Genomic DNA, 12,924 nt, shown 5'->3' with positions numbered 1-12,924 from the left:
GCTCGGGCGTGCCAGCTTTTAAATTTTTCCCAGGATGAATTAATTTGGCAACCATGACTATACTTGTTGGCAAACAGAAGGGGAATAGAAAATGCGTGGTAAAGGAAGAGGTAGAGGAAGAAAGGCGTGTCGGGCAGGGAGCTTGCCTGGAAAGCACAGAGGGAAAGGGCAGCTGAGTGGAGTCTTCAGTGTTCGGCCAAGGCACACAAAGTCCGTCTTTGACTACTTCCTTGTGAAAGATCACTTTTGCTAATTTGACACAATTTAACCACTGCTATCTTGTATTGAGGGTTTTCTAAGTGGAAGGGCATTGCACATTTCATGCTCATTAGAAGTCTGCGAGGGATGTGCATTCTTACCATCTCCACTTAGCTCTGAAGCCTGAGCACTTTACACAGTGAATAAATGACAGAGCTCTGAATTTGAACCCAGACAGCCTGGCTCCAGAGCTCACCAGCTTAGCCAACATCTAATCTGTCCCCTGTCCCCCATCTCCCTGTCCTTGTTCATAGTCTATTAACGAGTCCATGAGGGTTACGTACAATAGGCTTCTCTTAGATTTCAAAAGAAAAACACGTTTAGCTCTGGCAGAATCCCTAACGCATGCCAGGAGCTGGGCTTGATGCTTATTTCCTTGTACACTTCCCATCCTGGGAAGTAGCCATTACTGCGTCACTTACAGATTGAGGCATTTTAGAGACAGAAGTAATTTGCCACAGGTTACATAGCTAATAGGTTTCAGAGCCTGGGATCCCAAACCAGATCTGTCTGTCCTGAGACTTCTTCCCATCACTTGTCCATGTGTCCTTGGAGGCATTCTCAAACTCAGAGGCATTGCAGGATGGAGGTTACGCAGGTGATTTCTGAGGCTGAGAAGGTAGTTTTCCTTCTATTTCCTTTCTCTTCCCCTCTTGCCTTCTCAACATCTCAGCACTGTGTTCCAGCCTCTTGCTACTCAAGAATGCTTCCTAGACCAGCAGCATCCACATCACCAGGGAGGGAGCTTGTTAGAGGGCAGAACTTCAAGCCCCACCCACCTGCACAAGCAGAATCTGCCTTAAAAAAAAAGTTTATTTACTTTGAGAGAGAGAGAGAGAGAGAGAGAGAGAGAGAGAGAGAGAGAGAGAGAGCATGCACAAGCGGGAGAGGAGGAGAGAGAGAGAGAGAGAATGAGAAGGAGACAGAATCGGAAGCAGGCTCCAGGCTTCGAGCTGTCAGCAAAGAGCCCAACATGGGGCCTGGACCCATGAACTGTGAGATCATGACCTGAGCTGAAGTTGGATACTTAACTGACTGAACCACCCAAATGCCCTTCTTTTTTAATATTTTTATATATATTTTTATTTTTTGAGAGAGAGAGAAAGCATGCATGCTTGTGCGCGCGCGCGCGCGCACACACACACACACACACACACACACACACACACACACAAAGTGGGGGAAGAGCAGAGGGAAGAGGAAGGACAGAATCTTGAGCAGGCTCCACACCTAGCTCACAGTGTGACAAGAGGCTCCATCTCACCATCGTGAGATCATGACCTGAGCCGAAATCAAGAGTTGGGAGCTTAACTGACTGAGCCACCCCGGTGCCCCTTTAATTTTTTTTTACAGATTTTTTTTTTTTTTTAAGATATCTCTACACCTAGTGTAGGGTTTGAACTCACAACCCAAGATCAAAAGTCGCATGCTCTACTCACTGAGATAGCTAGGCCTCTATTGTGTAGTTTCTATCTTTTGGAGAGGGGTGTCTCAATCTACAGTATGAACCCAATTTACAAAGGATCTGGTTTCAGTAGAGGGAGTGGGGTGGGGCAGGAGTTATCAAATCATTAACCCTATTGAGTCTACCATGGACTTCTCCCTTCCAGTTTAAGAAATAAAGAAGCGGGCACCTGGGTGGCTCAGTCTGTTAAGCGTCTGGTTCTTGATTTCAGCTCAGGTCATGATCTCTAGGTTAGTGAGTTCGAGCCCCAAGTTGGGCTCTGAGCTGACAATGTGTGGAGCCTGATTGGGATTCTCTTTCTCCTTCTCTCTGCCCTTCTCCTGCTCATTCTCTCTCTCTTTAAATAAACTTAAAAAAATAAAGAAACAGGGGTGCCTGGGTAGCTCAGTCGGTTGTGTCCAACTTCAGCTTGGGTCATGATCTCACAGTTCATGGGTTCAAGCCCTGAGTCGGCCTTTGTGCTGATAGCACTGCTTCAGATTCTCTGTCTTCTTTCTTTACCCCTCCCCTCCTAGTGTGCGATCTCTCTCTCTCTCTCAAAAATAAATAAACATTTAAAAAATATAAAGAAATAAATCATATTTAATTTATTTAACAAATTTATTTAACTAGCCTTATATTATAAATTAATGTGTTTCCCATTGCCTTCTCTAACTCAACCAGTTTAAATTTGAACTGCTCAGCTCCCCCCAGATATATTCCTTTTCTTGGATTTCATCTCCCTGTTGGAACTGTCACTGCCCTGCCCTCAACCTGGGCATTTCTTTTGGCTCCACCTTCCTTCTGGATCTCTCACATCAGCTACTTGTTAGGGTTTGGCCATGGTGGTTCTCACTGTTCTTCTTTCCACTACCAACTCACCTGGGCAATGGTGTTAGTTCTCAGACTTTCTTCTGTTATCCTTCAAAATGAAAGAGTAGGGTTGCCTGGTGGCTCACTGGATTAGGTGTCCAGTTTCTGCTCAGGTCATGATCTCATGGTTTGTGAGTTCAAGCCCTACATCGGGCTCTGTGCTCACTGCATGGAGCCTGCTTGGGATTCTTTCTCTCTTTCTGCCCCTCCACAACTTGCACTTTCTATCTCTCAAAATAAATAAATAAACTTCAAAAAAGTAACAAAATGAAACAGTAAGTTTTTTACCAGGAAAAACGAGTTTATTTGGAAATTAAAATTAATTGAAAAGAAAAATTAATTCAAAGAAAATTGAAATTGATAAGAACAAGCTATGGCAAAACCATAGGCAAGTCCTTCCACAACGGAGAGGACCCCTCTTTTATTGGAGTGGGGGAGTTGGGAGTTGTTATAAACTAAAGGCCCATTGGAGTAAACCAGGAGTTCCAAGTGTAGTGGCTTCTCATTGGCTGAGTATGCCCGCGTCCCATGAGCTGGGCTGTTGCCGGAGGAGGAGGAAACTTCTCTTCCTCCTGCTGCCTTCTCTTCTTGTTGCAGGTTCGCAATTGAGGGTGGTAGGCCTTCGGCTCTATGCTGACAGCACAGAGCCTGCTTGGGATTGTCTCTATCTCTGTCTCTTTCCTCTCACCCCTCTCATACTCTCAAAAATAAACATTTAAAAAAAAATAAAGGGAGAGTCAAGAGTACACTTACCTAGATAAGCACTGAATAATATATGGAATCATTGGGCCACTATATTGTACACCTGATTGTACAACTAGTAGAACACTGTATGTTAACTATACTGGAATTAAAAATAAGGGAGAGTGAGGGGGTGGGGAAGAGAAGCCAGCAGGGCTCAAGCAGGGACAGGGAAATTAAACATTACAAAAAGCTGTTAAGAAGGTTGGTCTAGGGACACCTGGGTGACTCAGTAGGTTAAGTGTCCAACTTCGGCTCAGGTCATGGCCTCCCAGTCCGTGAGTTTGAGCCCTGTGTCAGACACTGTGCTGACAGCTCAGAGCGTGGAGCCTGCTTCAGATTCTGTGTCTCCCTCTCTCTGCCCCACCGCCACTTGTGCTCTGTCTCTCGTTCTCTCTCAAAAAATAAATAAAATAGATCAATAAACATTAAACAAAATTAAAAAAAAAAAAGAGGGCTGGTCTAACATACAGTTAGGCCAGCTGTGCCCTCTAACTGCATGTATCAAAGTTAGGCATCTTTCTACTCTCCTCTAGAGACTGGGAACCAGAAGCCGTATCCTTTTTTTTTTTTTTTTTTTTTTTTTTTAATGTTTATTTATTTTTGTAAGAGGGAGCACAAGTAGGGGAGGGGCAGAGAGGGGGACAGAGGATCCGAAGTGGACTCCGCACTGACAGTAGAGAGCCAGATTCCGGGCTTGAATTCATGAACTGAACCGTGAGATCAGTACCTGAGCTGAAGTCAGATGCTTAACCCACTGAGCCACCCAGGCGCCTCAAGGCCTTATCCTTTTTGATTACATTTAAAAGGAATGACTTTTAGGTCCTGGAGAAAGAGACTTCTGGGCTGTAGCAGAAACATACATCTCAAAGGAGGATAGACTTACAATTTGAATCTTCTTTTTTTAGTACATACTAAGAAAGGGAGTTATTAATTAGGTGTTAGCAGACACGAAGGGTGAATTCTCTTGGCTTGGCAAGGTTGAGTTTTTCCAGACAGAGAGCTTAAGGTGGGGGCTGGGTTGGCCCAAAGATGAGAGCCTTGGCTGTTAGAAGCCATGTCATGGTTTGGTCAAGTGTCTTAGTGCTGGTGTTTGAATGGATTCTTTCCTGTGGAGAGTTTATGAAATTCTCACAGTTCATTGGCAGTAAGTACATTCACACTGTTGTGCAACCGTCACCACCATCCGTCTCCAGAGCGTTTTTCATTTTGCAAAATTGAAATTCTGTCCCCATTAAACACTAACTCCCCATTCCTGCCTCCCCGGCACCCACCCTTCAGCTTTCTGTCTCTGTACACTTGTTGACTCTAGGGACACCTGGAATCATACAGTATTTGTCTTTTTGTGACTGGCTAACACTGTGTCCTCCAAGACTCATCCAGGTTGTAGCCTGTATCAGAATTTCCTTCTTTCTAAGGCTGAATCATATTTCATGCCCTCGTATGTGTATAGCACATTTTGTTTATCCACTCATCCACTGATGGACATTTAGTTTACTTCTGCCATTTTGCTTTGCGATTGGTGTTGCTATGAAAGTGGAGGTATACAAATACTGCTTCAAGACCCTGCCTTCATTTATTTTGATTATTCCCTTTTGCATCTGCAGGGCTGGCCCCCTTTTAGCTCCTTGATAAATGCTTGTCAAAAATCTTATTCAATGAATTTCTTGGCAGTGGGAACGACCATAGCACATCGGCCAAGGCACACAGTGAGGAGATTCCCAGAGGTCCAAGGTGACCACACAGTCAGTGCCCTGGAGGTAACGGAGCTGGTCACTGAGCTGAGGGGCCCAGCTGGAGAGGGAGGGCTCCTCAGCCAGGGCGCAGTCCCAGGCAGCAGCATGTTGATCCTTTGATGGTCTCTGAAGCCTGTGGATACAGTGGGCCTCTGTCCACACGCTCCTTCTCTGGCTCTTTCACCTGCTTTATGTCTGAGATCCCTTATCTCCTCCTCCAAGAGGCCTTCCTGAACCACTGAAGCAGCATCCTCATGGCCACCCAACTCTCTAGCATAACACCCTATTCATAACCTTTAGAATCCTAGTATAGGTTACACTTGTTTCATTTGTTCACATGTTTATTTATTGTCTCTTCTCCATTTATGGTCTTCTCTCTGTAAGCACCATGAGGATAAGGGCCTTGTCTGTCTGTATCCATGCAGTGTTTGGCACGTAGTAGGTGATGTTAAAAAAGGTAGAATATGGGGCACCTGGGGAGTTCAGTTGGTTAAGCATTCGACTCTTGATCTCAGCTCAGGTCTTGATCTCAAGGTAGGGAGTTCAAGCCCCACATTGGACTCCACACTGGGCAGGAAGACTACTTAAAAAAAAAAAAAGAAGTAGAACAAGTGATGATTAGTTTGTTTACATGGGGAATGTAGTCACCTCTGGATGTAGTCTGAACAGTGTTGGGGAGGAGGCAGTGACCCCAAACATGGTCGTCTAAGACCTCATTGAACTGAGGAGGGGCTTACGAAAGATCTCTAGAGCAAACAGCTGGAGAAAGCCATGGCAGGTGAGCAGGATTCAGGCAATCAGCTGATCTGAGGAGGTACTGGCAGTCCAGGCAGAGGACACAGCAAGGACCTGGACCCTGAAACTGAGTTCAGACACAAGACTCCATTCATTAGAAGTACTGGAAAGAGTACACAGGGCTCAGCCAAGAGGAGTCAGAAAAGAGGGCAGAGTCCTGAGACTGGGGATGGGCCTGAGGAGTGATGACAGGAGGGCCCAGGGCAGAAGGTTTGAGTAGGACCAGCCAACAAGCTCTCTGCCCTGATTTGGGCAGGTTTGACCTAGAGCCTGAGTTGGAGATAAAGAGCCTCAGCATTATAAGTACAGAGCAATGGGAGCCAGAACCAGGCAGGCCATTATAGCAAGCATAGTACACACACACACACACATACACACACACACACACACACACACACACACACACACACACACACATATATGTATTTTTTTAAGCATGGTATGCTTTTAAAATGGTGTTTCATGAAATATAAAAAAACACGGACCAGAAGTGCCTGGTGGTTCAGTCAGTTAAGTGTCTGACTCTTGATTTCAGTTCAGGTCATGATCTTCCAGTTTGTGGGACCAAGCCCCGTGATGGATTCTGTGCTGACAGTGAGGAGCCTGCTTGGGATTCTCTGTCTTTCTGCTCCTCCCCTGCTTATGCACTGTCTCTCTCTCTCTCTCTTAAGAAAAAAAGATGTTTTTTAAAAAAGGAATGAGCTGGAGGACAGAGGGAGTGGGGATTAAGTACCATTAAACAATGGGAACAGAGTTTCATATTTGCAAGATGAAGAGAGTTCTGGGAACGAATGCTGGTGTCAGTTGCACAGCAGTGCAAATCTACTTAGTTCTGGTCAATCATGCATTTAAAAATGGCTAAGGTGCTAAATTTTATGTTATATGTATTTTACAATTATTTATTTTTATTTTTATTTTTTTAACGTTTATTCATTTTTGAGACAGAGAGAGACAGAGCATGAACGGGGGAGGGGCAGAGAGAGAAGGAGACACAGAATCCGAAACAGGCTCCAGGCTCTGAGCTGTCAGCACAGAGCCCGACGCGGGGCTCAAACTCACGGACCGTAAGATCATGACCTGAGCCGAAGTCGGACGCCCAACCGACTGAGCCACCCAGGCACCCCTGTATTTTACAATTAAAACACAGGAAGAAAATTCTGACACAGGCTACAGCATGGATGAACCTTGAAGACGTGATGCTCAGTGCACTAGGCCTGTCACAAAGAGACAAATACTCTCTGATTCCACTTACATGAGGTTGCTAGAGTATGCAGAGGGACTGGGGCTGGGGGGGAGAGGGATGGGAAGTTAGTGTTTCATGTATATAGAGTTTCAGTTTTGGAAGATGAAAAATTTCTGGAAATGGATAACGTTGATGGTTGCATGACATTGTGACTATATTAATGTCATCGAATTGTATACTAAAAAATGGCTAAAATGATCAATTTTATGTATGTGTATTTTACCACAGTGGAAAAAAAAAGACAGCATACACAAAGGGAAAAGACTAGGAGAAAATATCTGTTAAGTTTTTATATCTACAGACATTTATTTATACTGACTAGGAAGGTGGAGTTTCTGGATCAGAGAATGGACTGATTATTTGCTCCCATACTGGTCTTTGAGCCAGTTCCCAACAGGCAGTGTGGTGAGGCCTGGATGCAGCCTGCATGTACAGGGGCTTGTAACACAGAGAAGAGCTCTACAATTACAGGTCTCAGAGCATGAGTGGATCCTGCTGGCACATCGCCCTCGTTGTGGAAGGGGGAGCCCTTTGTTCTCCAGTGTAAACAAATCCACTCTGGGAGAGGAGAGGAAGGTTTCTGGGGTTTTACAACCATTTGGAATGTAAACAACCAGCTCTGGGTTTATCACCTTTAGAAAATGAGAAAATGGGTCTGGGGAGAAAGGGGGCATTCTCTGTCTTGGTAGAATGTCAATATCTGTTTCTCAGAAAGGTCTGGACAGTCCAGGAACACTGAGAAGTCCAGGGAGGATTGCCTTCCAGCAATATCCATACCATATGGAGCCAAAAAGGGATTCATATACAGAATTCTTAACTAACTCCTACAACCAAAGAAGGAAAAGACAAGCAATCCTATTAAGAAATGGATAAAAGAATGTAAACTGGCAGTTTCCAGAGGAAGAATTCCAATTGGCCAGTAAACATATGAAAACCTCATGAGACTTACTGATAATTAGGGGAATTCAAATTAAAATGGGCACCAACCACATATTTAAATATTTCAAAATTAAAGACACAACACAAAGTGTTATGTTGTCAGGTTATAAAAGAACAGAAGCAGGATTCAGCTTATAGGAAATGTCCAGAATGGACAAGCAAATTGGGACAGAAAGGAGATCAGCAGTTGTTTGGGGTGGGGGTGGAGAGAGGGAGAGGGGCTAGGAACAGGGGTGATGGCTAAGAGGGGCCGAAGTTCCTTCTGGGGTAACGAAAATATTCCACAATTGATTGTGGTGATGGACGTGCAACTCTGTGACTATACTTCTAAAAGCCATTGGATTATACACTTTAAATGGGGGAATTGTCTGGTATACAGATCGTATCTCAATAAGGCTGTTTTTAAAAAAGGATGGGGTTAGCACTTCCTTCCTACCAGACTACCAGAAAGTAAAAAGTCGAACTCTTCTGTGTGTTGACAAAGATGTGGAGAGATAGGAGCTTGCCCCACTACTACTGGACGGGTAAGATGGGACACCTTGGAAGAGCACATAGGCTGCCTTTGAGCAAAGTTAAAGATACACCTACTCTGTGTCCCAAGAATTCCACTCCTGGGTCAAGAATCTGGGATATGTGCACAAGGAGACTTTACAAGTACGAGCATGGCAACCTCATCTGTAAGAGTGAAAATTTTTTTTTAATATGAAATTTATTGCCAAATTGCTTTCCATACAACACCCAGTGCTCATCCCAACAGGTGCCCTCCTCAATGCCCATCACCCAGAGTGCAAATTATTTTAATGCTTATGTATTTTTGGGAGAGAGAGAGAGCACACAAGGTGGGGAGGGGCAGAGAAAGAGGGAGACAGAGGATCTGAAGCAGGCTCTGCACTAATAGCAGAGAGCCCCATGCGGGGCTCAAACTCATGAACCATGAGATTATGACTTGAGCTGAAGTCTGACGCTCAACCAACTGAGCCACCCAGGTGCCCCAAGAGTGCAAATTTTGAGTGACTTCAATGCCCACCAACAGAAGGATGGATAAATACGTTTAAATCCATGCAATGGGATACTCTACAGAAACTGAAAAATGAATCAACTACGTGTATCACCATGGTTATGTAATGTCAGGTGAAAAAAAAAAAACAAGTTTTCAAGATGATGCATTCAGTGGGATGCCATTTATATAAAGCCATGCAAAACAATGACATAATCTTTTTTAAAGCAGGCTCCGTGCCCAGTGTGGGGCTTGAACTCAGGACCCTGAGACTATAAGTTGCATGCCCTCCCGACTGAGCCAGCCGGGCACCCCAATAGCAGCATACTTTTATTATCAGGTAACATATGGAGTGATACTATAAAGTTCACACAAATGACAAATAGCAAAGTGATGATAATAGTCAGCTCTGGAAAGAGGAAGAGAAAGAGGACCAGGGAGGAGTACACAGGGAACACTGTACCTGTACCTTTGTTTCTTGCGAAAAATTTAATGTTGGTATCTGATAAAGCTGGTATGTATTTATTTGCCATATTATCTGCACTTTTCAGAACATTTGCAATATTTGCCAGTATGAAAGAAAAAGATGAAGTTCTTTGTTGTCAGGCGGTAGGAATTTATGAAGAGAATGAAAGTCTGTACAGCGGAAGCCAGAGCTGGAGGGGCTGCTCCCTCCCTGCCCCAGCCGGCCCCCTCCTCCTAAGTGCCCTCTCTGCCATCCTCCCTGCGCAGAGGCACCTGGGGAGGTGCTGGCAGGCAGTAGATGTTGCCAGGTGCATGCTCTGTCCCTGTCCTGGATGCCTGGTCCGCAGGAGTGCAGGCCAGCCTTCCCCCGGCTGTGATTGTGGCCTGTGCTGGGCTGGCTGTGGGTGGAAGTGTGCAGTCCAAGAAGAACCGGGACTTTGCAATATGCCTTATCATTCAGCAATTGTGCCCTGCGGCGTCACCTGCCTCTTAGTTTACAGGATGACAGACTGGAAACCTTAAGAAATGAGACTGCTTGGAGGACTCTGGCATTCCTTAGGAGTTGAGAAGCCAGGAAGGGTTATCAGTGTTACTATGACAGCGGTGGGGACCATGAATAACAGGGCAGAGGTGAAAGATCATGTCAAACACTGATAGATATGTGCAGCAAAACGTCGTATGTGCCTGGACTATGTACCTAAGGTGCACCAGGTAGTTAGTTTGAAAGTAATTTTTCTGGGGCGCCTGGATGGCTCAGTCAGTTGAGTCTGGGACTCTTGATATCTGCTCAGGTCATGATCTCAGGGTGGTGGGATCAAGCCTCCTCCTTGGGCGCGAGGGGGGGTGTTGCTGAGTGTGGAGCCTGCTTGGGATTCCCTCTCTCTCTCTCTCTCTCTCTCTCTCTCTCTGTCTCCCTCTGTCCCTTTCCCCCGCTCCAGCACACATGCATCTCTTTCAAAATAAACATCAAAAAAAAGAGGAAAGTAAATTTTCTTTCCACCCCCAAGTGACCTCTTATGAATGCTACTCTTTTTTTTTTTCAATCTATTGCTTTGGAATGCAGCTTAGCAAACAATTATACTTGGTACTGCTCTTTTAAAGGATCATGTCCATAAACCATGTTAAGTCTGATCAGAGAGAATGCTGTCTCTCTAGTTTGTATAAGCTTTAAAAACCACAACTTTCTCACCTCTATCCAGTGCTGCAAGGTGCTAACATTAGCATGGTTTGCAAATTAGACTCTAAAGAGTCATAATAATTAAACTCAGAATAATTAAAGACTCAGAATAATTAAGCTCCCAGAAATCTGGTGCTAGGGGTAGGAATGCATAGGCTTCACATGTTATTTTTCAGGAAGGGCATTCATTGTCTGCAAGGGGCTTTCTCTGTCTAGCTCCTTGCTACCCAAAATGTGGTCCTTGGACCAAGAAATTGAGCTCAGCCCCATCCAGACTATTGGATCAGATAGATCTCGAGGTGATTTTTCTGTACACTAAGTCTGGGAAATTCTCTGTCTTACAGCCTGAGGTAACTGCCTTCCAAGAGATTTCTGGCATCATAAGAAATAAGGTTTTCCAAAAGGAGAGACACTCCCAGGAAAGTTCAGGAAGAACAGCTTTTCTAAAAGCAACGAAAAACATAGATTCTCTGAGATGTCCTAAATTACTGGGTTATTGGAGGATTATGTTTTGTACAAAATTGTTATTCCTTTTTCCCCCACCCACTGAAAATATGAATTGATTTCTAAAACAAGGCAGGAGAGGGGATGCTGGTTAAAGATAACATGGAAGTCCTCAGTTCTTATTGGATCATCATCTTGTGTGATACTCAGTATGACCATGACCTCCACTGTGCCTTAGTTTTTCTGACTTTGAAATAGCCCGGATCATTTCCCAGGACCTGCACAAGGATTCACAAGTTAATGCTTTTAAGGACTTTGAGGTCCTTGGATGAAAGGCATGGCCAAGGCGTTATTGGGGCCATGTTGTGAGGGCTGGGTGGACTCCTGATTCAGCAGCCTCCTTACACTTGGAGTGCAGCGTGCTCACTTTTATCTCAGTCCCTGACTTCTCCAGAGGAAAGGATTGGGGGGGGGGGGGGGAAACAGGTGGGTGGGGCCAGGGAGATAAAGCAGCTTCTTGTACCAGTGAGTCAGAGGAAGCCTCATTTGTGGCTGGTGGATCCATTATTCACCCAACCCAGCACTCCTACCAACAAGGCTGAGAGGAGTGTGAGTTTCTCACTTCACTTCTGTGATGGTCTCCCTGCGGTGGGGACAATTACAGAATGACGTTAGTAACCAACAGGTTGCTCGTCATACAACACATAGTGATGGAGGTGCGTGAATACTTAGAATGACTCTAAGTAATTTGTTAGGCATAAGTATTAAATAAATATTTGTATATGAGTGACTCTCACAGAATCTCCTTGGAGAAGTGATTGCAAATGGTCAGATTGCAGAGCAAAACAGATCTTAGGTGTGACCGGCTTTAAGTTTATACATAAACCTGAACTTCCAAAGCATATTAGTTAGGAGGAAGAAGTGTGACTCCTCACCTAATACAGGAGACTTTGGCTTTACAAACGGACTCATTCATGGGCTCCCCCCCTTTTCTTTAATTGTGGGAAATACAGGTAACATAATACTTACCATCTTAACCACTTTTATGTGTGCAGTTCAGTGGCATTAAACACATTGACATTGTTGTAAAACCATCACCACCATCCATCTCCAGACATTTATCCTACAAAATGGAAACTCTACACCCATGAAAAATAACCCCACCCCCCACCCCCCCCAGCAACCACCCTTCTACTTTCTGTCTCTATGAATTTGACTACTTTAGGTACCTCCTAAAATTGGCATCACATAGTATTCGTCCTTTTGTGACTGGCTTATTTCACTTAGCCTAATGACCTCAAGGTTCATCCATGTTGTAGCATGTGTCAGAATTTCCTTTCTTTAAAAAATTTTTTTAACGTTTATTTAATTTTGAGAGAGAGAAAAAGAGTGCAAGCAGGAGAGGGGCAGAGAGAGACACACAAAATCTGAAGCAGGCTCCAAGCTCTGAGCTGTCAGCACAGAGCCTGACATGGGGCTCAAAGTCATGAGCCATGACATCATGACCTGAGCTGAAGTTGGACCCTTAACTGACTGAGCCACCCAGGCGCCCCTAGAATTTCCTTTCTTTTTAAAGGCTAGATAATATTGTATTCCAATGTATGTATGCACCACATTTCCTTTATCCATTCATCTGTGGATGGGCACGTGGATTCTTTCCACCCTTTTGGGCATTGAGAATAGTGCTCTCACAAACAGGGGTACACAAATATCTCTTTGAGTCTCTGCTTTCAATTCTTTTTGGGTAAATACCCAGCAATGGAATTGCCATATCATCAGGTAATTCTATGTTTCATTTTTGGGAAACCACTA

This window comes from Felis catus, chromosome B2, assembly GCF_018350175.1.
Source record: "Felis catus isolate Fca126 chromosome B2, F.catus_Fca126_mat1.0, whole genome shotgun sequence".
Taxonomy (NCBI): domain Eukaryota; kingdom Metazoa; phylum Chordata; class Mammalia; order Carnivora; family Felidae; genus Felis; species Felis catus.
The sequence above is the reverse complement of the archived record's forward strand: the minus strand, read 5'-3'. Positions refer to the sequence as shown.